The sequence below is a fragment of the Portunus trituberculatus genome, chromosome 41 (assembly GCF_017591435.1).
Source record: "Portunus trituberculatus isolate SZX2019 chromosome 41, ASM1759143v1, whole genome shotgun sequence".
Classification (NCBI taxonomy): domain Eukaryota; kingdom Metazoa; phylum Arthropoda; class Malacostraca; order Decapoda; family Portunidae; genus Portunus; species Portunus trituberculatus.
This window is the reverse complement of record NC_059295.1, coordinates 22065364-22085228: the sequence shown is the minus strand read 5'-3', so window position 1 is coordinate 22085228 and position 19865 is coordinate 22065364. Positions and strand designations below refer to the sequence as shown.

Below are 19865 nucleotides of genomic sequence, written 5' to 3'. Positions count from 1 at the left end.
ATCTCACGTCAAACACGCCAAGTGCGCCTGGAAGTGTGGCGTTCTCTCCCCCTCCACCCTGGCAACATCTGAGGGCTTAACCATGACAAATGTATCCAAGATGTCAAGAAAATCATCTCCATATAATAAACATTGGAAAATATTGCACACTCCATCTCTCCACAACCCAAACCCCCTCTCTCTCTCTCTCTCTCTCTCTCTCTCTCTCTCTCTCTCTCTCTCTCTCTCTCTCTCTCTCTCTCTATGTGTGGGTGTGGGTGAGTTTATGTTTGTTTATTACGTGAGAGAGAGAGAGAGAGAGAGAGAGAGGAGAGATAGGGCAGGGTGGGGGCCGTATAGTCACCTGGCGCTCCACGCTCTGCTGCTCTTCTTTCCTTTCATGTTTTCCTGTTCAAGAAAACTTGCGTAAAGAAGAAGGAAAGGAGCCAGGCGTCGGTCAGCAACTCCATCGACACACACACACACACACACACACACACACACACACACACACGTAATCTACCACTGTATATCTAATTCACTAATGCAATACATTTTTTTCCACCGATACAAACCAAAAGCAAATAAATAAATAAATAAATAAATTCAAAGTACTGAGATATGAAGAAAAATGCAACTGTTTTCTTTACGTGAGAAAAAAATATCAGTAACTGTGACGTAAGACCTGCAAGGGGACTGGCAACTAAGTAACTAAGTGGGTCTTTTTATTTATTTATGTTACCCTTGGCCAGCTTTTTCCCCTCTTACATAAAAAAAATTTTGAAACAAAGTCGCCGGCACAGGAAAGAGAGAGAGAGAGAGAGAGAGAGAGAGAGAGAGAGAGAGAGAGAGAGAGAGAGAGTTGCACAATAGGAGGATTAGGTTTGGTTAGGTTAGGTTAGGTTATGTTAGGTTAGGATAAGTTTGGTTTGGTTTGGTTAGGTCAGGGTTGGTTTGGTTAGGTAAGGGTTGGGTTAGGTTAAGCACAGAAGAACACCCTCCGCAGTTCACTCTTGCCTTCACAGTACGAGTTGGCAAGGCAAGATAATAACCACTGACATGATTCTCTCCCCGTTAGCTAGAAACCTTCCTCTGACTAACACTTGCCTTCACGTCACCATTCCCGGTAGCGCCACTCTTCCTAACGTCACCCCGTCTCATCTCAACTAGTTTTACGATTCTCTGGTGGAAGGTACTGGCTTCTTGGGACATTTCAATCCCTTCAGTACCATGACGCGTTTCCATATTCATTCTGCTTACTATTTGGTGATTTTATACAGCTTCAGAAACTTACGTGGGGATTAAAATAGTGAAGACTGGCCATTAACCTTTTGACCTTCATAGACCCTTCCTAATGTCAATAAAATCGTCTCATCATACCCAAACTCAATTTAAAAATGCATCCCAGTACTAAATGCGTTAATTACCTTAGCGACAATCTAACAGAAATCCTGCCTCGCTAGTAGGAAGAACAAAAGAACATGAACTTATCATCTCCGTGGGGAAGCATTTCAAAATACGGGGTTTCGTTGCTGCAATTAAATATCATCTCTAGTCTGATATATGGCAGTTTCCGTCACATTATTAATAGAGTCAGAGGAGGAGAGACGAGGTGAAGATGCCAAGACACACACACGCTGTCTTCGGTGGCATAAAGACAACCCCGAGGTGTGGACGCATTGTCTGTCAGGCGCTCACAGAAAATGCGTGTCTCCAGGTCCCACTATAGCATTTTCTTCACGGACGACGGAGGGACTCACCACTATGGGAGAACCCGTGACTGAGCTAGACAAGGGGAAAGCCTTTGCCTGTAAATACCTACTCGCAGCTTCGCCCCCCTTCTCCCTCTCTCCCCTCTTTCTCCCCACTCCAGTCACCCCTTCCCCTATACAGACTCCCAAGGTTCCTAACTACGAGCCTGCGCCGGAGCTTCCTTCCCTTCCATCACGCCCTTCCTCAACGGACCGGCACTGGTAACCAACGCACTCCAGCACCACAACCCGCACCGCAACCTACACTACACCAGTATAACGTAACAAAAACCCCCACACTGCGTTATGACACCCCTGGCAAGTCAATACAACGCTTCATAAATACCGCACTACACCGCACACCTCATCTGGCAGACTCTCAATAACACCACACAACCAAACATGACCTCACACCCTCCCTGTACATCCGCCACATCGCCACATCGCCACATCACACCCTAGTGGCAGAGGAACGTGGAAAGGAAGCCTGACTCGAGCGGGGAGCAGCTGAGGCAAAGGTTGGGCCCGGCTGGCTTGGCTTCAGCGAGCGGCAAGTTTATGAAATATCAATACCAGCGTGTCTACCGGCGGAGTTATCACCGCTGCCGCCCTCCTTCCTCCTACTTACTTGTTAATCTTTATGCGAGCGGTGGAAATCCTTCACCCAGCAACTAGAGGCTGTTTTGTGGGGTTGAGGAGGGTGGAAGCGTGGGGTTGGAAGCGGGACGTAGATGTAAAGAGAGCTGTAGGATGAAATGGCACAGGAATAGGGCATAGGAGGAGGAGGAGAAGGATGGAGAGAAAGTGGGAAGGACTTTTCGGAAGCACTGAGGGAATAGAAAATGGAAGAAAAAGGGGATGGGGTTACTGGAGAAAGCACTATAGTTTTTTAGAGTGAAGGATAAGGAGGAATTAGAAAGATGGAGAATAACAGTAACGGAGGAAGGTTTGGGAGGAAAGGAGGGACGAAAAAGTGGGGTAGATAAAGCGAAACAAGGCTAAGGGATGATAGATTTGAGGTTGAGGGTTAGGATGTTAAGAGAGGAATCAGAGAAGGAGGGGAAGGATTAGATGTAAGGCTCAATGATAGCAGGATATGAGGAACGAATGGGAGCAACAGCAGTAGTAACAATAGGGGTGAGCTGCGGGGAGTCGTGTGGGGGGATGAAGTTACTGAGGGGTGGAGAGAATATGATGAGGAGAAAGTAGTTGGGGAAGTGTTACGAGGAAAACAGAAATGAATGATAACACGAAACGAAGAAGAGGATGAGAAGAAAGCTAAGTGAAAAAATGAAAAGGGAAAAATAAGAAAATATAAGAAACAGATAGAGTAGAGGGAAAAATGGGGAAAGAAGTAGATAAAGTGGATAAAGGTAGAGTGCTATGAGAGTGAGGGGAGGTGGTAGCACAAGATAGGGGGAAAATACAAGGGAAGCTGAATGTCTGAAGGGGAAAGGATGGTATACCGAAGGAGCTCTTTAACCCCTCCCCTTCCTTCCCCCCCCCACATAAAAAAAGAAGTAAGCAATCAACATTTACTTTATATCTCCTTCCCTCGTGATGGCTTACCGCAATAAACGTCCATTACTAAGTGGTAATCAATCCTAACACACCTGACTGTTATGATGACTAATGGTCGGCTGGCTATTGCAAACATCTGACTGACAAACACCAATTACTGCCTGCAAGACGACACACCTCGCCACGTCACTCACAACACCAACACTCACACGGACACGGACAGGTTACGTCACGAGAAAAATAGGTGACATGAACAGTAGCGAAAACAATGAGGTATAGATAGGAAGAATATGAATCTAATAGAAATAACAAAAAGAATGCAAGAACAGTAGGTGTAGATGTAGCAAGAGACTATAATGAGAAAAACGATGACATGAACAGTAACGAAAACAGTGAGGTATAGATAGGAAGAATATGAAACTAATAGAAATAACAAAAAGAATGCTAAAACAGTAGGTGTAGAAAGGAACGATAATAAGAAAAAGATGACGTGAACAATAATGAAAACAATGCGAGGTATAGATACAAAAAATATGAAAGTAACATAAACAACAATAATAAATGCAAAAATATCAGATGTAGCAAGGAAACTATACGAGAAATGATGATAATGAGAGAAAGATGACACGAATAACAAAAAACAAGATATAGATAGGAAAGATATGAAAGTAACAGAAAAAACAATAATAAATGCAAAAATATCAGATGTACCAAGGGAAACTATACGAGAAGTGACGATAATGAGAGAAAGTTGACACGAAGAGTAAGAAAAATAATGCAAGGAATAAATAGAAAGATATAAGAAACTGACCAACCCCAAGGAAATGCAAAAACAACAGACGAAACAAGAGAAACTATAAGAAAAACAATAATAACAATTGAAAAACATAGACTTTTTATGAAGAAACAAACCAAGAGTGTGTGTGTGTGTGTGTGTGTGTGTGTGTGTGTGTGTGTGTGTGTGTGTGTGTGTGTGTACTAGAGGAGATATGACAGCTTGTATTGGCATGTGGTAGTTAGGTAAAGCGATGTACATGCGCTGGAGAGGTGCCGTAATAATGCATGAGAAAGTATGAATGTGGTGACGTAGTGTACAGGTGTAAGGTGGGGAGGAGCCGCCGCGGTGACCAGGTGTTGTGTGGCGCGGAGGCCTTTACTCAGAAAAACTTCGCTCGCTCAACAAGACTGTTTTCAAAGGCCATAAAGATGATTAGCCGTGATCTCAAGACTGCTTCTACTTTTAATAATGAAGGAATCTTGTTCATCTGTCACTACAACCTTCAAAACACCCTTAACTCCTTCAGTGCCATGCCGCGTTTTCATATTCATTCTGGTTACTAATTGCCGATTTTATACAGCTTCAAAAACTTATGTGGGAATTAGAATAGTGAAGACTCGGTGCATTAATCTTTTGACCTCCATAGACCCTTCTTAATACAAATAAAATCGTCTAATCATACCCAAAAATCAAGGTAAAAATGCGTCTTAGTAGTGAAGGGTTAAAACTCGCGTAACTTCAACTAAAGCCTTTAAAAAGTAGCGGGGGTGTAACGCAGTCTTTCAAAATAGTCTGGAGTGAGAAGAGATAGAAAGATTACAACAGAGCAGGCCTCAACCAAAGACGGATATTGATTAAACACACTATAGCTCCATTTACACTGATCCACCCTGTCTTACTAGCATGAAAGATAGAATACATGGAAAGAGAGGGACGCGTACTATATAAACAAAGAGTATATGTAACCCAGTGGAATAGTTAGGCATGGGGAGGGCGTGGTCCAGTGCAGTTAGTATAAAGAGTAATGGGGCGTAGATGATGTGACCAAGGTGTGGCTCTATGTGACGCGCTTGCTGAGTGATACGTGTCGGAGAGAGGCAGTGAGTGATGGGGCAAGCTGGAGGGTTTGGACGTTGGGGGGAGGAGGAGGGGGCGGACAGTGATTAGTTTTGTTATGAGGGAGGTGTCGGCTGAGGGATGTGAGTGATGTGAGGTGTGGGCAGTCGTGACGGGATTAGGTTATGTGTGCTGGGAGGTGGCAGGTGTGGCGTCATGTGGTGAGGCAGGTGTAATGATGGAGGGGAGAGACAAGGAGCTGCCTACGAAGTCCCACTGAGCTAATGAAGAACTGCAGGTATGTGTGTGTGTGTGTGTGTGTGTGTGTGTGTGTGTGTGTGTGTGTGTGTATCTCCTTCTAAAACACATACTTCTCTTCCCCACACCTCCTTGCCACGACCCCGGGCACACATGTAGCCTCCTGACAACAATACCCCAGGCCATCAATGCTAGTGAATCAATAAGTGAGGTAACAAGTCAAATAAAACCACACAAACAGAAGCAGGAACACCGCCATTACCAGTAACCACCCCTCCCCCAGCCTGTTGCCAGAAACACCCACCGTTCTTCATTCCCACCTACACACAAACAATGCATCACTCATCCACTGCTGCTGTGACGAGAGAAGTGTCACGCACGCGCAACACTTAATAAGATGACTGCTTTCCGGTAAGAAGTCGCCCATTCCCACGGTCAAAGTGAATGTTTACATGAAGTGAGCAGGTGGTGGTGGTGGTAGTGGTGGTGGTGAAGAACTCTGGGTCACGTGATCTCTCCCGGTGAAGATGATTGGTCCGTCCGCTTATCTTTCTATTTCTCGTGTTATTATCTTAACTCGTATCCTTCTGCTATAAAGTTAGATAATATTTCTCGGGATTTTTTTTAAGGTTATCGTGGCGGCCAATAGCAGCTTTTACAATAATAAGATACGCAACACACAAGTACAAATGTCAACTTCAACTCAGAGGAAATGTTTTGTTAAAAGGACAAAATATTTCTTTGGGCACCTAGATTTTTATTCTCTATATTTCCTAAGACAAATTACTATTCACCAACGCCAACAGAACAATAGACATGCTAATAATTCACGCATTCCGATGATGAATTCGCACAACACCGAAAGGAGATATAGGAAAGAAATGCCGTTAAAGAGTCTGAACACAGTATCACCACGGCTCGTACTTTTCCTCATCAAGATGCAGTGCTTTTCATACCCTACCCCCGCTACCCGCCACCCGCCACCCACCACCCGCCACCCGCCACCCACCACCCACCACACAAACAACAAATCCGGATGTAACTAGTTGTGGCGGCTCCTGGTGGTAGGTGGACAATGTAGAAAAGACACAGCTGCTCTAAAAATGTAAGCAAAACCGAATCCGAACTTGCACTTGTAATTTGTTATGTAATGGACTAAAGAGTAATTATTTCGACGTAAGCAAGGATAGTCTCACAGAAAAAGTGTTCAGATTACTCAGGGGACGCGGGCTAGGGCTACGAGAAAGCCATTTGCTCTACACTGTGTAATTTTGTCTTCACACCTGCGTCACTCGTTTTCTGTTGTGAGATTAACTTATTCCCGTAAGCGTGTGTGTGTGTGTGTGTGTGTGTGGGTGTGGGTGTGTGTGGGTGTGTGTGGATGGGTGGTTGGGTGGGTGTTTATGTTTACCTGTTTGTCCATTTGCCTGTCCAAATGTCTGTCTGTCTAGCCGTGTGTTCGTGCATGTGTGTGGCTACGAGCAGCACTCTCGCCATCATGGTGTCTGTGTTGGTGTCATGGTGCGGTGCGGTGTCAGCCCATATATACACTTTCTCTCAGTCTTAGCAGATTTCAGCCGCCCTCTACAGCTCACAGTGATGGTCGGTATTAAAAGAATAAGAATGAATTATTTGGCCAAATAGTCGACACATAATATTTCTTCCAGTGAGATTTTGCCGAGTGTGGGAGGCGACATCAGACATATGCCCAGTGTCTCCTCTCTTCCCATCCTCCTCCCTCCCTTGACTCACGACTTTCCTGTGCATAATTATCTAAATGGACACCTTATCCTTGATAACGGTAGATGTCACAGGTGTTTTCCTCTTCCCCCTCCTCCTCCTCTATACAATATGAGAGCTTGGACCACATGGTGACTACAGCATGGCAGGTGGCAGGTGTGTGGTGGACGCGCCCCCGCATCCCGCCTCCCCGCATGTGAATGATCGGCGTCCGTGGCAGCAGCCTTGACGGATCTCTGCCTCGCTGGCCGGACTGAAGGCAGCGAGGCAGAGGTGACGGCGAGGAGTTTCTCTCAAAACAAGTTGTTGGACATTCAAATGTCCTGGTGAGAATGATTAACGACTTCAAGAAAAATTAATTAAATGTTTTACGTCGGAAAGAATATAAATCACAGATTAACCTTTCCGGTGCAACCATCTTGCCAAATAGCGCTTGGCGTTATAATGTGTCGCTCCTGCGCGTCATGGCACACCTGCTGCCAAGCCGTGATTGCCTGACCCGCCTTGCGCCACTGCTCGCCGCGCCTCAACACTCTACTAGCCTCATGATCAGCCACACGCTTTATATTCACTCTGTATATCTTTCAAGTCAATCTCTCAAGTCATTAATATCTGCGGTGCCAAATACGGGAAGCAGCAACACTTAGTGACTATCAATATCCAAAACCTTCCCAGCCTCAAACCACCGCCAGGCTGCGCTGTCTCCCGCAGGATGAGCGACGGCCAGAGCACGCTGAGGGAAAGTGTGGCGAGGTCCAGCGCTGCGATCTGCTCCTCTGCTGACAAAACTAAGTGACCTCAATGTCTGGCGTGCGAGCCTCACCGCTATCAATTAATTAATATTTACTGGTGCTGCCGCTGGCCTCGTGCTCACACAACAAAGATCTTTATATGGCTCGTGATTATCAGAAAGTGACGGTCGCATTGTCAAATAAAGAATACGATCTTTTTTTTTTCCTTTTTTTCTTCCTTCTCTTTATAAGCGGACATAGCAGTTTTTCCAGCGTGACTGTTTTCAGTGTGGCTGCAGCGTTAGTGTTTACAGCCTGACTGCTTGTTTGCTGGGGAATATTTTAGTGTGGTGCCTTCAAAGTGCCATTTTCAGTTTATCAATCTGCAGCATGATTGGATTGTTTGTAGCGTGACGATGAACCTGCCTTCATTAGTTGCAGTGTGCCACGAGTCTTTAGCCCTAAACTTGCATCAACGATACGGTGTTGTCGACAAAAATAAAACAAAAAATTAATAAACTCTGAGAAGGATGATGACGCAGGTTATTATGAAGCAGTAGGAGGATGAAGAAGTCTCTCTGTATTACGAGGGCCGCATCCTGGGACCTCCTCCCCCGCTCCTGGCGCTGCGTGGCCGTGTCTTGCAGTGATGCGGACGCCGCCTGCTGCACCACATCCCACTCGGTGGCCATGTGAGAGACCAAAGAAAGCTGTATTAATACCGCGGTGGAACGTATACACAGCACACCCGCGAGACAACATTACAGTGAGGCGGAAGTTGAGAGACCAAAGTTAATGTTACCTGAGGGGCGGCACGGACCTCGCTGTGTTCGGGGCTGGGCGGGGCGGCGGGGCAGGGTGGTGGCGTGGCGGGGCGGGGCGGGGCGGCGTGAGGCTCTACTCCTCATCATCGTGCCGCTGCCAAGGTGTGAGTTACTCGTGCCTCCTGATTTATAGTTAGCTGCGGATGAAGGTCCATATATATTTTTTTAAGGCTCTGGTCTGTGTCTTGGCGAGCTTCCAGGCGGGACTGAGGAGCGAGGGTTGACGTTGTTGGATCATGATGTATTAAAAATAATGAACTTTCTTGCTAAAATGTATGACAGCCGAGACTCTTCGCACGAATTTTTGTCACCGCGGTGATAACAGCATCCATGCAGCACGGCACAGCAGCACGTCACAGCAGCACTGCATGGCACCACGTTCATCTCATCCTGATGGCATAACTAACCCCCCATAAACCCTTACTCAGAATCCTTTTGCTCTCTCACCACGACTATTTGCAAAGGCTACAGAGAATCTCGAGAGTGTTTGCCCTGTTATTAATGTAGAAACCCCTTTAATCTGTCACTACAGCCATAGAAACACTCTTGTATTACTTGTACTTGAACAGAGATGGTTAGCTAGGTTGTCGTAAGCGTTTGTCCTGCTAGCCCTGTTATTAATGTAGCAACCCCCTTAATCTGTCACTACACCCATAAATAAACTCATGAAACCTGCATTACGTCTTGTACTTGAGCAACGATGATTATCCGAGTTCTTGAGAGTGTTTGTCCTGTTATTAATGTAGAAACCCCTTAATTTGTCACTACAGCCATAGATACACTCATGAAATTTGTGTATTACCTGTATTTGAACCTCTGAAAGCCATGGAGGTTCAACACAGTCTTTATCGACAAAAAAAGCCAACAACCTCCTCTCGATAAACATTTCAGCTTATGAGTATGTGTTGGATTTCTTTCCCCTCAATATCTCAACGACGGGAAAGAATTAAACAAAAGATGAACGAGAATATCAACATTTCTTTTCTTTTTTTCTTCTCCTTTCCTTTTTTTTTTTTTTTTTTTTACCTGCTGAGGCGAGAGGGAAGGCTGGGCGAAGCGAAGGATGACGTGACGGAGACCTTGAGGCGGTGGCTGAGGGAGGCGAGGGGGAAGGACCCGACGCAAGGTCCTTACTGACACGGATCACTGTAAGGAAAAGTATTAGTGTACAGGTGTGAGGGACAGCAGGGCAGCAGGGGGCGCAGGAGGAGGAGGAGGAGGAGGAGGAGGAGGAGGAGGAGGAGGAGGAGGAGGAGGAGGAGGAGGAGGAGGAGGAGGGGAAGGACGAGGAGGAGGAAGAAGAAGAAGAAGAAGAAGAAGAAGAAGAAGAAGAAGAAGAAGAAGAAGAAGAAGAAGAAGAAGAAGAAGAAGAAGAAGAAGAAGAAGAAGAAGAAGAAGAAGAAGAAGAAGAAGAAGAAGAAAAAAAAAAAGAACAAGAACAAGAAGAACAAGAAGAACAAGAAAGAAGAAAAGAAAAAGAAGATAACAACACTACTACTCTCACCACCACCACCACCACCACTACCACAACCACCACCATCACAACCACTAACAACAACAATGAGAGAAAAAAAAAACACACAAAAGGAGAAACAAGAAAAGAACAAGAAACGTCAGAAAAAAAAAACAAGGAAAAGGAAGGAATTGGGGGGAGGGGAGAGGAATAGGAGGAAGGAGGCGTGGTGGCGAGCGTGTCAGGGGGAACAAGGTGAGGTGAGGCGAGGCGAGATGAGATGAGGCAGCCTGAGGGAAGGTGAGACCACAAATCCGTCCAAAACAGAGGAGCGAGCGGGTTTGCGGGCGTGTGGGCGTGAGGGAGGGTCGTGGTGATCGATTCCCTGGGCTGTGACTCGTGATCAGTCTTCAGATAACCCGGAGAACAGTCATCAGCGCCGCCCTGAGTAATGCATCCCCAGCCGGTGTCGCCGCGGGCCTGGCTGAGGGTGAGCCTGTTATTACTCACCCCTTGGACGCCTGACGCTGCCCACGGCCCGGCCCACGCGAGACGAGGACCACCACCAGCATCACCACCACCACCACCAGCAGCAGCGACAGCAGGTGGAGGAGGACGGATACACAATGAAACACAATGGAAGAACAAACAGCACTTGACTTGTTGACCCTCGCTAAGCTGTTTGTAGGAAAAAAGTAAGAGAAAAAGAGGCAGAGAGAAACATGGGGAGCAGGAGAAAGAGATGAAAGAAATAAGAAAAGGAGAAAAATGGCGAAGAATGAAGGAAATTTACAGTAAAAGTAAACTTGCAGAGATAAACTGAATGTCAACACGGAGAAAGAAAACGAGAACATGATGGTGACACGGGCCAAGAGATGGTAAAGGAAAGAGGAAAAGGAAAACCAAAGTGTGTTTCTCGAAGGCGAAGGGGAAGAGGAAGGGAGTGTAAGAGCAAAGTAGGAAGACCGGCGAGGGAGGTTTCCGGAAGAGGCGGAGGACGCTGTCATGAGAGGAAACGACTAACGGAAGATGAGGATGTTGAGGCATGGCAAGCACCGTCACAAAGAAGCCAGCGAAGAATACTGGCCCGACGCTAGGACGAGGACCACCGAGACGAGGACGACGACGACGATGGAGAAGAGAGGAAAGGAAAAGAACTAAGGAGATAAAGACGAGGATGAAACAGAGCAAGGATGGGGATATTAATGAGGAGGGCGAGAATAAGAGAGAATTAAGAAGAGAACATGGAGAAAAGGGACGAGGACGACGACGACGATGGAGAGGAGAGGAAAGGAGAAGAACAAGGGAGATAAAGACGAAGATGAAACAGAACAAGGATGGAGATATTAATGAGGAAGACGTTAATAAGAAAGACCTAAGAAGAGAAGGAAAAAAATAACAAGGGGAGGAGAATGAAGACGAAAAGGACAAGGAGAGAACAGAGGAGAATTAAGGCAAGGAAGAACACGAGGAAGAGAACAATGGAGATTAAAGACTAGGATGAAGCAGGACTAGGATGTGTACGAGAACGAATATAAGAGAGAATAAAGAGAAGAACAAGGGAAAAATGACGGAGGAGGAAATTGAGGATGAGAAGGACAAGGACAGAAGAAAGGAGAATGACGGCAAGGAAGAAGACGAGGAAGAGAACCAGGGAGATAAAGATTAGGATGAAGCAGAACAAGAATGGAGATGTTAAAGAGGAGGACGAGAATAAGAGAGAATAAAGAAGAGAACAAGGAAAAAAAATAACAAAATATAGAGGACGAGGAGGACGTGGCCAGAACAGAGGAGAATGAAGGCAAGGACGAGGATGAGGACAAACGTGATGATGAGGACGAGGAGGACGAAAAGGTTAATGACGAGGAGAACAATAGCAAGCAAGAAAGGTGGACATTATGAAGTAGGAGAGGAAGCATTGACGGAACACAGAGTCAAGGAGGCAAACACAAAACATGAACACAAAAAAGTAAGATAATGAAGGAAGCAGACACTGTCCTTCACTGTCCCTCACCATCACCACACCGTCACCATCACGTCCACATGTCTTCACGCTCTCATACACTCTCACTCCATTGCCTCACTCTAAAAAAAAAAAAAAGCTTAACCCTTTCACTACCTGACAATTTTTCTTCCCATAATCACTTACACCTTTTCAGACACCAGCGTTTTTGTACTGTGCAATCTCATAAGCAGTTCTTTGGAATAAAAAAAAAGATAAAAAATAACCTGATCTCTTTTATTTTCTCTTCGTCCTTGCATATAATCTTTCTACGAGGTTGTGAATGTAAAGAAAGAATGACAACACTAGAGAAATGATTAAGAGAGGCTGTAGTGAGTTACTTCCCTAAGGTTTAAAGTGCTTGGAGTCTTAGCACAGGTTTATGAGACACGCAGAATTACACACACTCATCACACAGTCCACCAAGATAGTGAAAGTTTTGGGTAAGCGACTCTAGGTGACGTGTAGAGAGAGAGAGAGGAAGAAGTCACACATAATCATCAGTCTATCGGAGAGAACGGGATACCGATGAAGCTTTGTGGAGGAGGTGACTCGAGATGATATGTACGGAGAGGAGATAAGTGACGTGTAGAGAGAGGAAGGAGTCACACATAGTCATCATTCACACGATCAACGCCTATCGGAGAGAATCTAAGGCGGAGGAAGCTTTGCGGAGGTGATTGGGGATGACACAAAGGGAGAAGAGATGGAGGAAGATGAGAGGAGAGGGTTGTGTGAGTTTAGTTAGTACCACGTGGGAACAAACTGGTCAGCATTCACTCACTGTCCTCACTCCGTTATTAATTGATCCTCGCTTGACTCTTGAGCTTAATAAATGTAGAGGTACTCGTCCCCTGTCTGCTTCTTCCTCCTCCTCCTCCTCCTCCTCCTCCTCCTCCTCCTCCTCCTCCTCCTCCTCCTCCTCCTCTTCTTCAATCCTTCCTGCATCCTAAACCCTTATCCCTGAGTTCTATCCCACACACACACACACACACATACACACACACCTTCTCTCCCTACTACCATCTCTCCCCATCTCCCTCTCCCCTACTTTCCCAGCCCCGCCCCGCCCCACAGCCCCTGCCCCCATGCACTCTCCCGCTGGACTCCTCTACATGGATCATTATTGACCCCCCTGTCCAGCGTTCCAGGTCCCTCTCCATCTCTGTCGCCCAGCTGCACCCTCCCCACCACCACCCCTGCCCGGCCTCCACCTCCACCTCCCCGCCCCTCACTCCACAACACTCTCCATCCTTTCTCCTCACAACCTGACCCCTCACCCCCTTCTTCGTCTATATCCTATTCACTTTCCTTCTCCTCGTTGTCGTTGTCGTTGTTATCCTCCTCCTCCTCCTCCTCCTCCTCCTCCTCCTCCTCCTCCTCCTCCTCCTCCTGCTCCTCCTGCTACGTACAGTTCGCCCCCGCACTTTCAGAAGCTCCTGTGCAGAAAATGTGCGTTTAGTTTTACATTTATTATGCCTCTTTATGTCTATCACGGAGGGCGTAAAGGTTGTGCCTGTTCGCTATATAAATACAAGTGGATGTCTAGCACCGTATCACCTCCGCCTTATAGCCTCGGCACTCACACACACGCACACACACACACACACACACACACACAGAGAGAGAGAGAGAGAGAGAGAGAGAGAGAGAGAGAGAAGTCACCAAACAAGTTAATCTTCAAAATTGCTGGATAATAAGTACATTTTTGCCAACTTATTTTATTTAAGTTTTTTTTTGTATATTTTTTTACGCTTGTGTACCAACTATCTCTCTCTCTCTCTCTCTCTCTCTCTCTCTCTCTCTCTCTCTCTCTCTCTCTCTCTCTCTCTCTCTCTCTCTCTCTCTCTCTCTCTCTCTTCCCCCCCTTTGCCTCCATCCTCCTTAATCTCCTGTAGCCTTGCCTGCGTCCCCTTCTCCCACCTCCCCTCTCCCTCTCTCTCTCTCTCTCTCTCTCTCTCTCTCTCTCTCTCTCTCTCTCTCTCTCTCTTGGGCCATCCGTCACTGTCACTCAAGCTAAAGCCGAAGTTTTTACTGCAGATTCGGACAATGAGATGAAGAATGAGAGCAGAGGTGGGTTCTCGTGGGCCGACAGGGAACCCTTAATTAGAGAGAGAAGGTAATGAAAATATTGCATGTTTGACTCTGACGGAACCCGGGAAGTGGGGAACCTGGTACACCTTTATCCATCTCCCTTCCATCGTGTTCCCTCCCTTCTGTTCCCTCCATCCCTCCCTCTCCATCATTGGTACACACTCCCCCATCTTCCCTTTTCTTCTATTTCCTTCAATTTCCTTTTATCTTCTTCTTCACTTTTTTTTCTCTACTCTCTATTCAATTATTCCTTTCCATTCTCTTCTGTCTTCTTCTTCATCTTTTCTTCTTTCTATTCCATTATTCTTTTCTTACATTCCCTTCCTATCTTCTTCCCCTTCACTTTATTTTATATTTTATATTCAATTATTTTCTTCCATCTTCTTCTTCACCTTTTCCTCTTCCTATTCCATTATTCTTCTCTTCCATTTCCTTCTATCTTCTTCCCCTTCACTTTTTTTCTTCTACCAGTTCCATTGTTTTTTTTTTTTTTCTCTATTAGTGTAACTTCCATTTTTCATCCAACTCTCCTCTCTTCCTTTCTTATTCTCTGCTTTTTTTCTACAATATTCCATCCCTCTCCCTTCCCTTTTCCGTATTTCCCTGTTATTCCCTGTTCTTTTTAACCCTTCCACACCAGAACACCTCCCACACACACACACACACACACACACATACTTTCTGTCTCTCTCTCTCCCATTCCCAAGCGATCACTTCCTTCCCTCCCTCCTTCACTCCCGCCCTCCCTCGCTCCTTAAGACAGATGCAGTGGTACCAACCCTGCGCGTGTTTAAGTTAAAGGCGCTTCTTTTCTTCCCTGGACGTAAGCAAGAGTAATTTAGTACTTTGTGGGGATAATGGACACACGAGAGGCTGTTGTGAGCTCCCTTCTTTGCTCACTGGTAACCTCTCTCTCTCTCTCTCTCTCTCTCTCTCTCTCTCTCTCTCTCTCTCTCTCTCTCTCTCTCTCTCTCTCTCTCTGTTTTAATCTCGGTGCGCCCTTTTTTGTTGTTAAGCGGGTGGGTTTTATGTTTCGTTCGTGTGAGGCGAAGTGGAATAGGAAAATATAAATTGGCGAGAGAATAGTTTTAAGAATTCCAGCGGTGAGAATTTATGGAGTGGTAAACTTTAAGTGGCGAAGAATATGATGGTTCAGATTTAAAGGACGACGGTTCAAGTGGCACGCCGTGGAGAGAGAGAGAGAGAGAGAGAGAGAGAGAGAGAGAGAGAGAGAGAGAGAGAGAGAGAGAGAGAGAGAGAGAGAGAGAGAGAGAGAGAGAGAGAGAGAGAGAGAGAGAGAGAGAGAGGGAGTTAGCCAGCAAGCAAGTCAACGCGTCTTCTTCAGCCAAAACAAAAAAAAAAGTGAAAATAGAAATAAAACAATGATAGAGAAAAAAATTCAACACGCACACACACACACACACACACACACACACACACACACACACACACACACACACACTCGAAGATACAAACAAACAAAAACATGCAAATAAATAGAAATATACTAAACAAAGCACAAATCCAAACACACACACACACACACACACACACACACACACACACACACACACACACACAAGAAACGCCCAATTAGATACTGAGGCAACACCATTTGACATTAGAGAGAGAGAGAGAGAGAGAGAGAGAGAGAGTGTGTGTGTGTGTGTGTAAAGAAAAAAAAACACACACAAGCTTCGTAGTCGATACAAGTGTGTGGCGATCAGCATACGTGTGGTTTTGTGGTGTGTTGTGGCGTCAGGAGCAAGAACGGGGTGCTGCTGCAGAAGGCCACGGCGGAGGGAGACTAAGAAAGGGGTTTTAATGTATCGAGGGAGACGGAGACGTGTAGCTTGGATGAGAAGTGGCTGATAGGTAATGGCAGGGGTGAAAGCAGAAAGAGAGAGAGAGAGAGAGAGAGAGAGAGAGAGAGAGAGAGAGAGAGAGAGAGAGAAAGAGAGATTTTTCATTGATGCATGGTATGTTATTTGACCTAATTCTCTCCCTCTCTCTGTCTCTCTCTCTCTCGCTCTCTCTCTCTCTCTCTCTCTCTCTCTCTCTCTCTCTCTCTCTCTCTCTCTCTCTCTCTTTCTTGTACGAGCGCACGCATTGTCTTTTACTGTATAAGATTATCTATTACCAGTCATCTCGCACACAATGCTTCACACACACACACACACACACACACACACACACACACACACACACACACACACACACACACACACACACACACACACACACAAAGACATGACCGAAATTTCAATCATCGAACAATGGTTTAAAAAAAGAGAAGATCCCGTATGAAGTGCCTTACAGGGGGGACGCGCACGCTGGTTTGTGAGAGTACACTGCGCTGACGAGACATCTTGCGAGTGCTAGGAAGAAGGGATTGAGAGGAGGGGGGCAGGATAAGACAGGGGGAAGCAGGATATCATCATTCTTGAGGCTATAGTACATATGAGAATCCTCCCTGTGATCCTCCCGCTGTTGAAACTAAAGACTGCAAGATAGAGGAGGCTGGGGACGAGTGGCGAGGCGGCGGGGCACTGAGGGGGAGGCAACAAGAGACAGGAGGGGAGGGAGATGGGAAGAACCAGTGGGAAGGTAAATAGTGTGGCGTAAACAGGTGGTGGGAGGAGAGTGTAGCGGGAAAGTGCTGCGGGAAAGTGTTTGGTGGAAAGGTGACCCAGGAAAAGGGGGAGGCGGGGCGAGACAGGGGTGATTGACTGGCCGTATCACCGGGGAGGAGCGGGTGGGCCTCCGGCTGATGCAGTGCCCGAGCTCGTTCGTCCCATGAATAAAAGATTGCCATCCCCATCCAAACTTGGGAGGGAGTTGGTGATCCGAGGTGTGGAGGGCGGCTGGGTGACTCTGGGTGGGCGGAACGAAACCACCGCCTGGACACGGTTCTTGTCCCATCAGCCTCCGAACTTTATAGATTCACGACCAGCTTGACTCTCGGGACTTTTTCCGACACACCTGCTCGTGTTTAGGGACACAAGGCCCATATGTAGCACCGCCTCGGCCCGCAGTGAAGGCGGGCACGTACTGGGGGGCCCAAGGTGTGCACTGACCGCCTTTCACCACACACACACACACACACACACACACACACACACACACACAGAGAGAGAGAGAGAGAGAGAGAGAGAGAGAGAGAGAGAGAGAGAGAGAGAGAGAGAGAGAGAGAGAGAGAGAGAGAGAGAGACTATCACAGTGAGTCAGGGACTAAGAGGGGAAGAGCGTGGACAGAGGAAATCGCTTGTAAAGTGTTCATGATGTGAGATGCGTGAGTGAAAGTTATCACTGTTTCTTTCCTTCGCGCCTTCTTATCCGTGTTTATCTTATTTTTTCTTCTTATTTTCATTTCTTTACCTAACTCACTTCTGCCTCCCTTCACCTGCATATCACACCTGACCGCCAAGCAGGACATAAGGTGCAATGACTCACTGGGGTGTTGCTTCACCACCTCCTGACGTGAGGCGGCGGTGTGATGGACGCACCTCGTGTTCGCTGCGGTGAGGGGATTTAATCAAGAGTGTCGGTGAACAGAATGCATTGAGACCAACGGGTCCACTTTCAGTGAATAGATGGTTAAATGTTGAGGATGGGCCGCGGTGAGAGGGCAGTGAGCAGTGAGTAGAGAGCAGTGAGCAGAGGCGTGCAGGTGAGTGGCGGAGTAGAGGGTGAGGGTAAAGGGCGAGCCTAATGAGAGAGGGAGGGTGAGGGCGGGCGTGGACGGTTGGTAATGAGGGCGAGGCGTGTCACCACCAGCCAGGCTCGTGCGGATGGTGCAGACCAGATGACTCTTTGTTCCTTGCCGATGCTCGCTCTTTTCACAACTGACCTGCCGCCTCTACGCGCCGCGCACTCAGGTAACTCACAACAGCCCCCTGTATGTGCGGCGTCAGCATTGGAAAGTAAAACTTATGATATGCTGCTTCAATTTTCAGTAGACAGCATGTGCTGTTCAGTCTATAGCAACAGTTCCAAACACGCAGAAAATTACCAGGCCAATGGGCTAATTATGATGAGGTGCGAGCAAGCCAGTTATGCTGTGCAGGCCGCGCCGGGCCGTGCTGAGCGCCACTAGGGGGGAACACCTTGTGGGCCGAGCCGCCAGCACCTCGCTGGGGGCGAGGGAGGGGCGGATGGGATCGTGTTCGCTCCGAACTGTAATATTTCCTTGTCGAGCTGAATGAAGGCGGTTGTTACCAGGAAAATCTGTCTTAAGTCTCCCTCCAGCCAACGTGAGAGGCGACGGTGGCGACATGCCGCCTCTATATCAGGAAAGTGTATTCCGGGAAATAGCGGCGGAAAGACCGCTCCTCTGGTGCTTTCACTCACGTACGCCGCCACACACAGGCTGCTTGTATGATTGTACAATATTTACAGCATCCTAAGTAGATGATGATAGAGACAATGCATTGCACCACCTCAGCAACAACAGCCTGAAGGAGGGAGTCTCCAGGCGACGCGAGAGGCAAGCCCGGAGAAACCTCAGAATGAAGCGTTTTGAATCATGTTCCCCGTGCATCAAGATGGCGACACAAGTGAGCTCAGTCATTTTGCATGAAAGGAAAGAAGCAAAACCACGAGTGAAAAAAAATGGCTGTAGTTCCTGTCATAAGAGACATCATGCAAATACACATACACAAAAATAGTTTCGAAGTTCGATATGAAAGTCTGAGTCTGAAAAGAATAAAAAGCAAGAGGAAGTAATCTTTCACATTTTTTTTCTGGAAAACAACACAGAAGAAGACTGACTCTTGAATGCCTAAGCGTTAGAGGGAACAGAGTCATAAGGATGTACTGTGCAGTCTTGGGAATGTGAGAGGTCACCTGAGACCGGTTGGGGAGACAAAGTTTTCTCGAAAATAGGAAGAAAAATATACCCAACTGAAATTACGTAAGTGTGTCTGAGAGATCATACTACTGTTTTCATTAAGGTTCCTTTCATGCTCATGACGAGCGCCGCGTGGTCCCAATTCAGCATGGAACCAACGATCTGGACATTCAAAAGTAGGTGAGCTGTTTGGAAAGGCGCCTCTGCAGTGGTGACAGTGGTGACCAAGCCACACGAGACTGAATGTCGAAGTTTTATTAAAAAGTCATGCGTCTTATAGATAGTCAACACTTTGGCTTCTTTCATGCATGCACAACCTTCAGGCACATTATCTCTTCATCTCTTTACTGCTTGCGTTAACAACCCTCAGCCTTTTGAGTCTCGCTCCAGCGCCCGCCAGGACAGGGTAAAGAGACAGGTCTCTCAGGACAAACTGTGCTTGGTACTGCCGCACCATATAAGGTCACTCTTCTTGAAAATCTGCAGCATAATAATAACTAATCAGCTGTAATTGCATTCTTAATGTTAGATTTATGTATTATAATCTACAAGATATACATTAGCACTAGAATTGGTATTCCTGTTATAAAAACGAGCGAAGATATAAAATGCACTGCATCTTATATAGTATTCAGAGAACCAACCATACAAGCGATTGATGAGACGAGAAATAACTTCCTACCTTGTCTTGCGAAGCGTGATCAAGTATTATCTTGAAACTTCATCACGAAGCCAAGTAAGGACTGAATGAGACACATTAGCTGGTGGGGTCCGAAGGGAGAGGGCGTTGAAAGGGGCGTGACAGACTGCAGGCGTGGAGGGGGGTGAG

The 19865-nt window shown here is 46.7% G+C and overlaps 1 long non-coding RNA gene across 1 annotated transcript in view; it reads right to left on the bottom strand.

Moving 5' to 3' along the window:
• Positions 1-9670: 9670 nt before the first annotated feature.
• The window catches only part of LOC123517063, a 176072-nt gene continuing 165877 nt past the window's right edge, over positions 9671-19865 (bottom strand). The window contains exon 5 of the long non-coding RNA XR_006678381.1: positions 9671-9784. This is a non-coding gene — a long non-coding RNA (uncharacterized LOC123517063). The remainder of the gene's footprint in view (positions 9785-19865) is intronic.